This window comes from Toxorhynchites rutilus, chromosome 2 (genome assembly GCF_029784135.1).
Source record: "Toxorhynchites rutilus septentrionalis strain SRP chromosome 2, ASM2978413v1, whole genome shotgun sequence".
Classification (NCBI taxonomy): Eukaryota; Metazoa; Arthropoda; class Insecta; order Diptera; family Culicidae; genus Toxorhynchites; species Toxorhynchites rutilus.
The window spans coordinates 245580850-245596427 of NC_073745.1; the positions used below are offsets into that span (position 1 = coordinate 245580850).

General features: G+C 38.6%; 1 protein-coding gene across 5 annotated transcripts in view; it reads right to left on the reverse strand.

Moving 5' to 3' along the window:
* The window catches only part of LOC129767348 (elongation of very long chain fatty acids protein 6), a 90731-nt gene that overhangs the window by 2390 nt on the left and 72763 nt on the right, over positions 1 to 15578 (reverse strand). The gene's annotated exons all lie outside the window — the stretch shown is intronic.

The window sequence follows — 15578 nt, forward strand, 5'->3', positions numbered from 1 at the left end:
AAGTTTATTTCATACCTACTAAATCGAATATGATTTGAACAAATTTGGACGAAAAAAACGTAAAATCTATCCCATTTAGCTTGATATGTGCGAGTGACCACTTTGCCCCCACTAGGTGACCACTTTACCTCCAGCGAAAAAAAATCGATTTTTCACCTTTTTTCTAATGATGGAAAATGTACTATTTTGAATTTTTATAGTAAAAGCCGTATGCTATCTTGAACAACAATGAGTTGAACTATAATAATCTTAGAAAAATGGGAATTTTAACGGTATGTGGACGCTGGAAATGGATATATTCCTTAGGGTGACCACTATGCCCCCACTTCCCCTACTGATCTAAAACAGCTCACAACCTTTAAAAATCTCCAGGATAAGTGCTGATTTATTCAGTGCTGTTACAGGAATGCAAGTGTATCACTGTTCCTCCTCTGAAAGACATGTTCAGAGCTGACTTGATGCTGGACTAGATTTCTAGTAAATCTTGGCTATATTTAAACCGAAGGCCTTCAAAAATCTTGTGAAAAACGACAATTTCCAAGCTCGTCTACAGTGTGAGAGCAGGAGTACATTGAAGTCGCTTTTCTACGCGGTTTTAGGAATTTACGCAGATTTTTTACGCGGATTTCTGAATTTACGTAAACAGATTTTATGTTTTATCAAAACAACTAAAAAATACGAATTACACAAGTAACAACATTTATTTCAATTCTGGTTCGGTCAAAAAGGAAATAATCAGAGCTCGAATCACGAAAACGTTTGCTTGAACATCCTGCGGAAGAAGTCCGCATGGGGGAAAAAGGTGCAAGAAATTTATTTCCAAGCAAAATGCACTTGAAAAAAATTAATTCTATATGAATATATATCTGATATGATTGTAGCATGTCAAAAAATTCAGTTTCACACGGATTTTGAAATTTACACAGTTTATTTCTACGCAGATTTTGAAATTTACGCGGTTTTTTAAGAGGATTTTGGAACTTAGGCGGTTTTTTTACGCGCCACGTATTCCCCGCGTAAAAAGCGATTCCAGTGCATATATAATGTCCACGAAGACACGCAAAATAAATATTTTTTATTGATACATTCACATCTATTCATAAATTTATGAAATCTGATCTGCATTTTCACGATTTTTTAATTACCTGTCCACCTTGACTGTTATTCATTGGAGGGGTCGCTCTAGCCTAGTGACATTGCTTATTTAACTGGCTTGGAAAATGCCAACATCTCAGCTATCAGAGGGTTTCAGGTGGGCAAAACGGTTCATTTCAGTGAGCGGCTCTTTTTTGAGCTGAGACTTTTTGAACCGTTGCTTTTTTTTAGCCGAGACTCTTTCTAAGAGCGGCTCTTTTTTGATACACGTCTTTTTTTTTAAGTCGAGAATCTTCCGAAAAGCGGCTCTTTTTTGAACCGCGGCTTTTTTTTTCGAGCCGAGACTTTTTTGAGAAGCGGCTCTTTTTTGAACCGAGGCTCATTTCTAAAGAACCGTGGATCGTACGCTCATTCTGACGAACCGGCTCGAATGAGCAACTCGTGAGGGCTCGCCCATCTCTAGTTTCAACAACTCTGGAAGAGTATACGTATACAGCTGTCAGTGGGGGATATAAAATTAATTTTCCATTTGATATTGTTGTGCTCGAGATGTAGGCAACTAAAACATGGCGTTTTATAACGGGGCTAGTGAAACCGGCTTTGGGAGCCAATTGGGAGTAAATTCGCTGCAAAAAAAAATCCAGGACCATTTTGGAAAGAATCGAAAAAAGAGACTCTCGATTTGACCTCAGTTTTCCTCTTTTTCAACACTCATGAATCATACCGACCAGATAGAAACATAGCTAAAGAGTTATAGTATACATTTCTATGCCGAAGTCGCCAAAAAACAAGACTTTGTTGTAATAAATGGCCGTTGCGGTTTAGGGGTAGGGGTGGCAATTTAGGGATCAGGGTCACTTTCTCCCATCTTTCTGCCTGCAAGGCGACTTAGACCAATTCCCCGGGAGGTTCAACCAAGGCATCAAAGCGGTACGGTGGATCAGGAACTACGTCTAACGGCATGAAGGCTTTCGAAGCGAATCAAGGACTTTCGGACGTGAATGTGCTCAACAAACTCGGTACTGTTCGGGATATACGCGCTCGGAAAGGTTTCATAAAGTGTCGGGTTATTAAGGAACCAAACAGCATACAGCGGGCCCGGAGGCTGCATGATCAGGTGCTGACATAATTCAACGGATATATCCCAGAGAACGATTCAAACAGCTTCCGGGACATGAGTGTTATGAAGTAGGCATCGGATGTTTCCAAGAAATATAAACTAGTTTTTGCAGACAATTTTGCCGGTATGCTGATAACGTGAAAAGGAGTCCCAATAAACAATATAAACGGACTATCAACATCGGACATCAACGAATGCCTGATAACACGTGTATTGCCGTTCATTAGGTCCCACCAGGGACCCGTCAAATTTTGGTTGAATTTGGCGAGTTTTCACTACAGTAAGAATGTGCAACAGTGCCGTCACGATAACGGAGTATACATCGTTGCACCCCCCAAACTGCCCGGAACTCCGTTCAATCGTAATGCATTTGTGTATCATCAAAGCAAAATTGAAGAAGAGTGACAACATGTTACTGCAAAGGCCAGATACTGGAAAGCCGATACAGTTGACCAGCAGCTTGTGCGGAAGTTGGTGGCACGTACAGAGCCCGCAGTTCGCCTTTCATTCGGGAAGATTAGAAATCGGAGAACCCATATTGTATCGTTAAGCTACAATAAATACAGAACATTTTTTTCTAATAATGTGTTATTCTACATCAGACAGATACTGAGATATATCCGATAGAAAGCGCATCTACAGGGCGTGCTGACATGGCTTTAGTCGAAATATGGACAAGAACGCAGTTGAGAAGGATGAATCGAAAACCGAGAGTGAAAGTTAATCGTACTTCTCCGTGATCATCTTCAATGTGATTAATCAAAACAAAGTAATAGAGGCGAATGAACTGAAAAGTTTAAACCCTCTTAAAGCCAAAAAGAAGAAGAAGAAGAAAACAAAGTAACTACAAACAGAAGAACTAGATCAGTACCTACGTTATATTTTGAACACATTAATTACTGCCTTGATTTTTGATAAAACAAAAAAAAATAAAACAAATGCGGTCGTATGTTTGCTCTCAGCCACCACAGCAAGGAATCATACAAAAAACTTTATCTAACCATATGTTAGGGGTACTTTACACTTTTTCTACGCGAATTTAAAAGTCTGGTGAACTTGTTCACGAATTAATACGCAGTTTCTAAGGATAATAGATAATGGAACTCAGTGTAAACAACATATTATTATTGTGGAAAGATGAGAAGATCTCTTTAATGGGAAATTAATTCCGACTGCAAATTATATTTATATCCATGATTTTTTAAATATACAAATGGAAGAATGCCCACGTGGACAATATGGGGTGGGGTATAGAAAATGTCCACACTTGTTCATGGAGTGGAGCAGGAAGTCTATAATTGTGGATTTTCTGTCTACGTGGAATGCAGCAGCAGTATCAGACATAACAAACGCACCAATTATTCATATTATTCATGTTATTTTTATTCGTAAATTATAACGCTCATTGGATAACAATTATGTATGAAATGGGGCAATAGCCTTGAAATTGCGATAAGTTCGGGCGGGTCACGTCCAAATTGAATCCCTATTGAATTGACAGGAGCTAACATATCGTATTCCCAACTGACATTGCGACTTGTGTTCCCTTGATATGAGTTCCTCACTGACAGTTCAGCTTGAAATTTTCCTAAGGATCTTACGTAGCAAGGGCGTGGGTATACTACTTTCAGTGCACATCAGGAAACGCAATGAGCTGTCTAAATAAAGGTGGACAGAAAAAAGCGCACCAAGGAAAGGAAGAAAAAGTGTAAGGTCACAATTAGGCTAGAAATATTCTGACGCGGAAAAACAGCATGGGTATAAGACGGTCTGTGTGCGCGAGTATACGAGTTATGGTTTTGCGCGCTAAATTTCCAAACCAAAATATACCTATAATTGTAGAAATTTTGGAATAGCGATGAATGATGTATTTCAAAACAAAAATTAATCGGGCAAACGTAATGCACCAGGCAAACATTTGCCGTTCGACGGTCGCTAAAGCTAGGTTGTACTATACTGAAGGATCGTATCCCATATTTCAAACTATCCGGGTAATCAGTGGAATACAGGTTTGCGTGCGAGTGACCGCCGCTTCCGACGGCGGGTCGGCGGTCGACTCGGATATATAAATGGATAAAAATTGCTTCGTTTCAGAGAATGACTTTTTGAAAGAATTATTTTTGAAAATCGATTCAGTTATCAACCGCAATTCAGTATGAAGTATGGGATCTAATAACATTAACAGCAGGCACTCAAATTTGAGTGATAAGATTGAATTTGTAGAACAAATCCCCTTTGGTTTAGTTAATATGCACATGTGCTTTTAAGAAAAACATGAAATTTTTATGAGAAAAGTTTTACAACAATAGTTTTGATATGCTATGTTGTGTTATGATATTTTGTTTTACGTTCCATGTGATTAATAATGTAATAAATGTGTTTTCTATACATTTTGCATGTGACATGAAAAATAATGTAGAAAATATATATATATATATTGGAGCAAAAAACAGATTTTGCATTAGCAAAATATTATGTTTTGAATATATCAAGTTTAAATTATATGAGCGTGATATACTAGAGATGTTTCTGTATATATCCATGTACAGGGTCCGGCAATTGAACTGCTACATTACTTCAACAGTAATTATTACGTTGCACAGAAAATTGTATTTGACGACCCCTCAGTTTGTTTGTTTACATTGTGTCTTAGCTGCAAGTGGATGTATGTGTTACTTTTGAGATCGAGTGTTATCCATAAATATGGATATCGAACAGAAACGTAGTGCTGTAATTGCCTAGTTCCTAGCTGGTAAATGTCAGAAAGACATAGTTCGTGAGCTGTCCGCTATACCTGTGTGCAGAAGTTTTGTACACCGTACAGTTAAAAGATACCTGGAGACCGGAAGTACCAAAAAACGATATGGTGGGGGACGTCAAGCTACTATGGTGACGATCGTCAAGAAGCGTCTTAAGAGAAATCCTCGACGTAGTGCCACTAAATTGGCGAAGGATCTCAAAATATCGGATCGAAGTCTCCGTCGGATCCTGAAAGATAAACTACAGACCAAACCTTACAAGATGCAAAAGGTTCAAGACCTTTCGATGAGCTTGAGCTTGAGCTTGGGTAGACTGTACAATTCGTAGTTGCTCTCCGTGATTGACCTGAACCAACCAAATTGAACAAAGAACACACAGAATGACGCCTCGGACTAGCAAATCATTCTCGTTGTGCAATTTTCGGTGATACGAGCTTTAAATGGTCAATAACGACGCCGGCCACGTCCTTACAGTCACCGGGGGAAAGGAAGGAATGTTAGTATGATATTCGTCGCCCGAAGGCCAGAAGGGTCGCCTCTATAGCGTGGTTCCCTAGCGTTTACCATGGAAGGGATATTTGTTAGTGGGATAGGTATAAAATCAGGATTTACTGCGGTAAGTGATGTGATTATGTGAACGCGAACTATCAACCACTCGACGAAACGAAAACCCTAAAATCTCGTGTTACGAGACGCGGCAGAAATTATCTTTAGGTATCCTAAGAAGGAAAACCTGTAAAATGTAAAATTTTTCGACCAGCTATATATTCTATCGTTTGACGCATGTACTTTTCATCGAAATTCAATGGCGACGGCGGAGAGTTATCCTTGGGAAACCTGAGAAGGTAACCGAGAGATATCTATATATTCTATTACTCATCACACGTACTTCTCATCGAAATATCTCCGTGTTGTCTTTGGGAACCTAACAATGGTAACCAAGAGAAATCTACATATTCTATTATTTATCGCTCGTACTTTGTATTTAAATTAATAAAGAATTAAATAATAAAAGATAAACGGGTTAAACAATTAATGAATGTAATATTTTTATACGCATTTTTCTACAAATTTGCATCAAAATGACACCCGGCATCGCTCCACTGGATTCTAGGAGTGAATCAACTATAAATCAACAGTATAACGTGCAAAAACTACACATAAGTGAACACTTACACACTAACTAGAAACTTTCTACGTCAAATTTTCAGGGTACAAAGAGAGGAGAATTAAAGTGAATAAAACTTAGCCTTTCGCCTGCATATCGGACACTTACAAAAAACAGATACACTTTTCTATACAAAAAGCATAACCCTTTTGATCCACTTCCAGTATCCGAATTCTGAATCAAAATCAAGAATATAGTTAAGAATTTACAGTTTCTTTTCAATCTGAATACTTCATCAGAAATATGAATTAGTGAATTGTAAACCAAAATTGAGATACGCAATTTTATAATAAACAATTCACAGGATATATTCGAAGTTGCATCAATTATATACACTCTAATAATTGGATAGGTAAGCGATGTCAGGAACCCTCAACCAGAATATAGAAATGCATTGTATATTAAAGTCGAGAACGGTAGTCTCAAATCAACTTCCCAAGTTTCCAAATTGGCTGCTCAAATTTTACCTGAAATATTAGTTTTTGAATCGACTTCAGCATTGTATGGCAAGGTTACCCCACTATGCGCTCCACCAATTGGCTCGATTCATATGTGTGTAAAAATCGAATCGATAAATCAATCAATTTAATACCGATCACCCTAGGACCACAATCCCCTATATATTACACAGCTGTTCCTAACACAAACAAGCACGATACGCTTCTACATCCCGAGAATAAAGCTAAACATCAGGTATAACTAGGTGTCACCACTACCAAGGATGCATACATACACAAATATTGAACATAATAAAATAGTGAAACATAAGAAGAAAAATAAATCATAGTTGCTTTCCACGGAAGCAACTGCTATCGCGGTTCAACATAGCAATTCAAAAAAAAAGATAGAAAGAGGAAAATGCATTCTATTCCTTAGCTTTTTTGTGCTGTTGCAGGCGGAACTGCAATGTTCAAATAGTAGTGATAATATCACTGCACATTCTATATATCCAAAAGGTTCAAGACCTTTCGATGAGGAAAAAACAAGAACGGGTAAGAAGAGCGAAAGCGCTGCTGAAGAGGGCCGCGGAAGGAAGGTTGGAGAATATCGTGTTCACCGGCGAGAAACTCTTCACCGTAGCGCAGTTCGTGAATAAGCAGAACTACAGAGTTTGGTTGCTAGAAAGATCGCGAACCCATGCTGAAGTACTGACGGCGACCAGGCGACAGAAATCTGCATCGGTGATGGTTTGGGCCGGAATCACCCGTGATGGCCGGACTCCGCTGGTTTTTGTCCTTGAAGGAGTGAGGAACAACCAAAATACGTATCGGGAACTAGTTCTACAGAATGTCGTCGAACCGTGGGCACGTCGTCATTTTGGTTCCAGTGGTTGGGTTTTCCAGCAAAACTCGGCACTGGCGCACAAAGCGAAGAAAACCCAACTTTGGATTGCAGAGCATTTTCCAGGGTTCATTGCGAGTTCGGAGTGGCCGGCGAGTTCGCCGAACCTGAACCCTATGGACTTCGCTGTCTAGAGTATGTTGGAGGCCGAAGTCTTCTCTAATAAACATGAAAGTTTGGAAGCCCTGAAGCAACATCTGACAGCGGCCTGGGATAAAATACCACAAGAGCATCTGCGGGCCTTTTACGATGCGTTCCTCGATCGTCTGCGGCGAGTGGTTAAACTCAAGGGCGAACAGGTTGAATTGTACCAGTGAATTTATAAAAAGTGATTTGTTTTGAAGCAAAATTGAATAAATTTGAAATAAATTTTGTTTGCTTTGATCAATTTATCTGTTTGTTTCAATGTAGCACTTCAATTGCCGAACCCTGTATACTGTATATCCACATAATTTTGCTAAATTCACGAAATTCAAGGTGTATATGTTTGACCGTGTGAAATAAAAACCAGTGTAACTTTCGAATCTTTAAAATAAAGTTAATCAATCGATACTTTTTCTCTCGGTGTCCAAAACCTAAAATGCTAACCTGTTTTGTTCATGATCTGCAAGGTACGTATATGACAAGGTAACCTGGACTCGTAGTGTGTAGCAACATGGTTCACTTATACATTCTCAACTATGACATCTTAGCTTTGATGAAAAGCAGCGATCGCAAAGCAATTCATAACAAGTTGTTATTGTTGCAATTATTACGTGTTTTATTGAAATTACGTCAATAATACGTGAGATAAAGGAGTTAGTGAACCATTAATGTTAAAATAACGGAATTAGTACCCTGGATGTGTTGTATCTTTGCTGCTTTTTGAAACTGACCTTAATAAGGCGGTTCGACTGCGACGGAATATATTTATAAAATATTTCCATTTTCGGACAACTCTATGGCTCGATGTATGGCACCTGAATGCGTGAGCGTTCGGTCATCGATGCCCGGGCTCGAGTCCAACTCGAATTATGAAAACATATCCCACAAATTATCAGTTCATCGAATCCTAAGGGATGTGCTCATATTCGGAGGAAATGGCCTCGATTCTTCGGACATGACCTAAACAGCAATAGTAAAACATTTACATTTGTTCGCTTCACTTCAGTCCAGATTGTTTCATGCATATCGATGGCTTGGAAGTACAATATCGTCGAAAACTGATACAAACAGGTAAATTTAAACAAATCCATATTACACAATAAGACTGTTTATTTTTAACAGTTGCTACTGTCAGAAAGGCCAAGGATTCTCATGCCTCGAGAAATCAAAACCGGACGGCTTGCCGAAAGGTCTTGATCGACATCAAGCAATAGCTGAAGCCAGTAAAAACATCCATAACATCCGCGGAATCGGTCCAGCTGAAGATCACCAGCTCAATTCTGACTCCTGAAATTCTTCTTTCGAAATGGAAGCAAAGCCGTGTCCGAGGGACGAACTAGCCACTATAACACTAATAATAATAATAATATAAATCTCTCTGTTGGTCACCTTTTTTCTCCGAACAGATTTATTTTTATCACTATTCAGGCGCGATGCTAACTTATTCCTCATAACTACCAAGATATAAGCATTCTTATTCATGTTTACGGACGTATCTGACATCCGTTCGAGCGACTCGATTCGAACACTTTCGAAAAAGACATTCTCATTTTCGTTTGAATCCGTTAGAACGAGACATTTTCGACGTAAAAATATTTATGTAATCAGATGCACCTCAATTTTTCTAAACAATACGAAACAAAGTGTAGTGCAAGGATGTGAGATAAGTTGGATAATCGAATTGACAAACCAATGTCAACAATTATATATTTGATTTAGGGGTATTCTAGTGTAGAGATACGAGTTTCGAACGTTTTTTCGAGCTCCGTTAAAAATAAAACAAAGAATATTTTTATCATCCATCATATCATTATTTGTTTATCTGTCTTTTAACAATAAAACAGAAATTTCCCGATTTTTTAAAAATAGTAAAATTTGAAAAATATTTTTATAAATATTTTAAGTGGTTTGTGCGATAGAGAGATGTATGCAGATTGTATTCGTATAAATTCGATATGAATCGGTTCAGCAGAACTAGAGATATCGTGTACGCCAGTTTGAAAAAAATAGTTTCGAGATAAACGCGTAAGTTCATTGTTATGACCGTACCAGGTTAGATATCGCATCACTAAAATAGCTCTAACTCGGTAAATAATAGCATTGTGGATAAGGCCTTTCTAGGGTATATTGTTGAATGCCTAAAGTACAGAAATATGAAAAACAAATTTTGATTTTTTTCAAATTTCTAGACTAGAAAACTGCCTTAAACGCATTCGAACAATAACTGTGTAAGAAATCGAAAGAATTAGGCAATTCAATTTCAATTTCATAAACGATCGAAAGAAGGACAGAAGGAAAACATGATTCGATAAGAGCGAACCGTGTGTACGATCCTAAAATAACAATCTAACCTACCGGTAGCGGGTGCAATAAAACCCAATGCAATAGAATAACGGAAAGGAAAGGGACCAAATATATCGCACATTTTTTATCGTGCTAAGATCGTTGCCCTCAAAATGCAGTTATGAGTCAAAGACAAGCTCTAATCAGGTTGCATGTGGTGAATCACAGATAAGCGATTGGTAAAGGACTTATATGTAAAGGAGCAAGAACGATTAGTTTTCTCTTTCCTTCACACATTAAGTTTGAATTTAGGCTAGAATTAGGATAGAAGAAAATTGTATAAAAACCCAAGGTTCTCTGAATAAAGTAAGTAGTCTTAGGCTGCCTTCTGCAGCCAGAAGTAATCCCAAGTGTTGTTCCTTGAATATCACAGTCTGAAATCAGCTAACGAGAGATCAGCAGCTATCCAGACTTCCAACGTTCGATGCAATAATTTTTACAATTAGCGCTCGGAGTTCGGTAAGATCTTGTTCTCGTTGATCCTCCCGCTTAGCAGATATTGACAAATTGTTCGAAATCCTGTTCGTCACGCGTTTCGTAGGGAATTAATGCGAAGGCAGTTTAATCAACTTGTTGAGAGAATAACTTCGATAGATTGATCGACTTCCGTTCGTTACGCGTTCCGTTGGGAATCAGTGCGAATGCAGTTGGTTCTGTTAAGGTTCCGTTGATAAAGAATACTTCGAATACACTTCCGTTCGTTACGCGTTCCGTAGGGAACAAGTGCGAAGGCGGTCTATTCTATTTATTCTTGACACAAATTCATACAACACTCTACTTCAAAGTCTGTAACGTGCAAGCCAGACTCATTACGGTTGATTCCTTCGCGCAACCGAGTTTGCTGCTTCGTTCGCACGCTTACAAACTGGAAGTGTACGATACGTTCGAACGAACAATTCACGAAAGTTTAACACATTCCCGCCGGCGCTGTAATTCATAATCCTCGCCATCTGGCTGCTGCGCTTAATGCTTTTCGCTCTGTTTCGAACAAGGCTGAATGCTTTGAACGGAGAGCTTCCAAGATCTCAAGAGCTAGCAAAAAAGTAAAATGGAAAACCAATTAATTCGAACAAAATTTTGTAAAACTATTATTTAACGCCAATCCGGAAACAACGTAGTTAGCGTTTTCTGTTTTAAGGGGGGAAGATCCCGGAGTTCATGTTTAACAAAAATGGTCGTCATTTTGGCAATTTTTAAAATTTTCAGAAACCCTTATATAACACTTTAGACATTGTCCTAAAGTTTTAAAATATTCATTGGAATTCGTTCTTCAGATCCGATACCACCAGCAAGGTACCGATTTTCAGATAGCATCTACGCATGCAGCTGTCAACAGCGTAATAATCATAATTCGTTCACTCAAAAAATTAAAAATACATCTTCAAATATACCTCAAACAATAACCAAACTACCCGAACACTTCACTTTATTCCTAACATTAAAAAAGACGGGTGGGTAATGTCGGGGACATAACCGGAGTGACGTAGGACTATACAAAGGGGACAGTATTTGCTAAATATATATTTTAAATATATTGTTTTATTTTCTTCTCCTACGTGAATACCTACCTATCTACCTGAAAAAATGGATTACTTTACTGTTTACTTTTTATGAACATGTTGGGGGTTCTGAAAAGAACCTTTGGTGTTGTGTTTTTGCGTTTTTTTTACAAAATTGATTCTTGATTTTTTTCTGAAGGCTTTGTACTTATTAAATGTTTAACGCCGAGCATCTCTCGGCGTATGAACATATCGTACAATCAAAATGATGGCTGTGATAGGGAATGCATAGGTGGTCATCAGCTCATTCACTATCATATATTTCACTATTGAGCACATTACCGTACCTTAAAATGTGGTTTCGGAGACGAATGAATTGTAAGATTTGTAGTCTCCGCAAACAAAGTAAATAAAAATGAAAAAGAACTGAGGTTTTGGAGACGAACTCTACGATCTGTCGAGAAATAAACGAGCTATAAGCGTTCTGAAAAACCAACAGTAAATACAGGGACGGATGACCTTCGGATTAAAGTCCTTTAAAATAAGAACAGAGCAGCAGGAAATACATAGCTCATCATGTTGCTCCTTAGTTATGTTTCTATACAATGCAGATGTAACGTCAGTCAATTTTCAACATCAGTTATCAACCAAAGAAAGCAGTTCTTGCTACCGAGAAAATTCGTTAATGCCATCCTGCATACAATGTGAAGCCACTTTTAATTCGGAAACCATGCATGGGTTTGTGAAAACTGAATGATCAATTTAAAAGACCCCAACCACCAATAAGTTCAAGAACAAGCATAACCAAAATAAATCAGTTTATATTATATGTCATATTATGTCACTTTAGAATGCATTGGTATTGTGAAAAACTTTTAATAACTCTTCTTTGAAAGGTTTAATGGCCCTGAAAAGCGCCGTGTTTTACGGTGGCTGGTTTTGCCACCAAAGCAGTCTGTATAAACAAACTTTTTCCTTCTTCTACCTGCTGCCGTTTTGCGATTGCGTTTGCCACTCGCTGAAACTAGTTGTTGCCACCGAACCGAATGTGCTCTGTTCTGTAGGTTGGTTTTCTTATTGTCGTGAGCAGCTTCGTAAGCCAACTCGAGCACTCCGGCGGCCGAAATTCTATAACCGCTATTAGGTATACTGGTGCTCCGGCATCAATCCGTTGATGCGATGTGATGTGAAACGATGCCATACAACCACACTGATTTACGGCTTGAAAGAAAATGAGATATTTTTTGGGGTCCGCGCGTTTTGTACTCTAGCGGTACACACTCACAGGATAGAGACCAATCGGCAGACTCAGCCAAAGGGGCGAGTCCAACGAGACGAACGAATGAGCGTTAAAAGGCAGCGATGGCAAAAAAATACATTCATTACGATTTGTTCGCTGTGGAGGCGATCTGGCATAGTGGTAACATCCATGCCTCTCACGCTAAAGGTCACGAGTTCAATTCTCACTCCCGACATTCTTCCAAAAATGGAAGTAAAAGTGACGAACCAGCCTAATGAGTTGAAAATCACTATAATACAGATAAAAAAAAAAAAAAAGATTTGTTCGCTCGTTGGATTCACATGCAGGCTAAAAAGGGTCCTTTTCAGGATCACAAAAATCTTCAATCTAAAGTGTTTATTGTTTTGTTATCACTCGATATTCTCATCTTTTTCGGCTGGACTGGTGCACTGCTGCACTAACGCGCTCGGCCTAGCTACCCTTGCGGGGAACTCTAGACAAACACGGTTCGAGCGGGATTTTACCTTTCCCTTCACTTTTCCTCCTTTGCCATAACCAACCATGGCTGCTTGTGTTGGTTTGTTGATGTGATGTGATGTGATGTACGGTTTGGATGAGAATGAGCGTTACCGCAGCGGAGCGGGGATTTTTAAGCTGACTGGCTGGCTCGAGAATTACGCATGTGTGAGACTGCAACCAATGTTTCTTCATTTTTTTTCTTTTTCCTTTCCAATCGTGCCTCGTTGTATTTCGCTGCTGCTCTGGTTGCCCGTTTTGGTCGGTACGATTTGAGGAGCACAAAATGGACCAATCAAAAATGGGCACAAAGTGCATTTGGACAATGCTTGATATTTCACAATTATTCAATTATTTATCTCAAGAAAAATGAAATGTTATTCGTTATGATAGATGCGTAGATATATTTCCTATCAATTGATGCAAAAATCTTTGCGATCTATTGAGAAATACTCGAGTTATAAGCGTTCCAAATCTTGCATTTTTTCCTACTTGTTCAGTGCCTAGATTTTCATTTCACCCCCTATATCTTCCGGTTAGACGTAGTCCTACGTCAAAAAAACACACGAAATTCATTATTTTTCGACCTTCAGACAGGGGTCCCCCCTTAACACCGTGTTGGATGTTAAATTGGGTTGAGTGATTTTCGCATACCTTCGTGTTCGGCTCGCGCTGGTAAACCAATTTCGTATGTACCAATAAAACTGACAATAAAAATGAATGAATGAATGAAAAGTTTCAAGCAAAATTGCACAGACACTCAAAACGAAAAAACTCGCTGTTTTCTCCTAATTTGTTGTGCTATGAACTCAATGTGACCTTTGATTCGCCACATAACTTTATTTTGTGAATTTATAGTGTGGATGTTTAGCATGAAAAGGAATTTTTAAGTAAAAAAAAACATATGAATTATTATCTCAGTGGCGTTAAGTGTTATCTTCTCGTCGAGGATATTCTACTTTCTACCAATGTATCTCCAGGCTTTTGGAAGTATGACACAATTCAGGACGGCGTGTGTATCGTGCTTGTGGTGGAAGAAAATAAAATAAATAACATTCAACAAAACGCCTGACCACTTTCTCCAATGTCCACCCTTGCAGAGCACAGTCAGCAGATTGATAGCTCACCTCAAACAATTTACATTTCTAATCACGAATGTTTTCTATTTCAGACGATGAAAGCTTCTTAGCATTCTGTCCTGTTGCTTTTGCGCTGCGTGTTTTCAGAACCTTCGACGATTGGACTGGTCACGGCATGGAACATTGAATCAATAAAGTTCACAGAGAGTCAGGACACGCGTTGGGGTGAATGGCGGCTAATTGATTCAGTGCGTTTCCTGAACGGCTATATAGCTTGAAAATGGCAGTACATCACGCTAGGAGTGCTGTTTGAACTTCAATGAGTAGTCCCAGAATAACTCTGTAGGTATATTTTTTCTGTGATGTTTTCCTAAAATGGCCCGTTATTTGCGCTTTGTCACAACACCCATCCATTAGTACAATCCAGTCATAGTGATCAGAATTATCGAAACCAAAGTTCATTATTGGTCGATAAAACCATGTTAGGTGAGGTTTTTTCCTATTCGATTTTTTGAAAGATAAGTGTCAGATCAATTGTTTTATTATTTTATCAGCTTCCTTATGAAAAATAATCATAAATCATAAATTTGTTCCAAAATCATAAATTATTAAAATTGAGATACAGTATACACCCTGTATTTATGTTCGTAACCGGAATTGCTGTGACGAATGTATGAATGATGATGTATGGAAAAAGTAAACATTAAAAGTTGTGATAGCACCCTTGAAATCGGAGCCAAGAACACCAGCACAAAAAGCTTGCCCACTCATTCATTTTGTGAAATGAAAACTTTTTTGTCATATCAATATGCTGTGCCACCGCTGCGCTGTTCGAAGGTTCAATAAGCTCGCCGCGTTATTGACCGAGGCTTGTGACGCAAATCAGCATCCAAAAGCAAACTACTCCAACCGGTAGATACTTTCGTGTTTGTTTCACCAGAAGTGGTGCTTCAGCGAGTCTGAGAATGAGCACGGCATTAGATTATTGAGTACTTTGGGATAATTTTTTTCCTCGAAAAAGGTACCCTGTTTAAACTGTGCAGCTTCGAGTGATCATTATCCCACCTCGTTCATTTAATTCGCGTCAGTTCGTTAAAACTCATCGAATCGAAGACGCAAAAGCGCGTGATTATGTGATCATACATACTGCCGGCAATTGTTGGGCGAAATTTAGTGAATCAAGGTTACAAGAAGCTCAAGCATTACGTTGAACATTTACGATCTTCTTCAGGAAGCTTTCGGTCTGAAAAAAGAGCAAAAAATTATTTCATTTG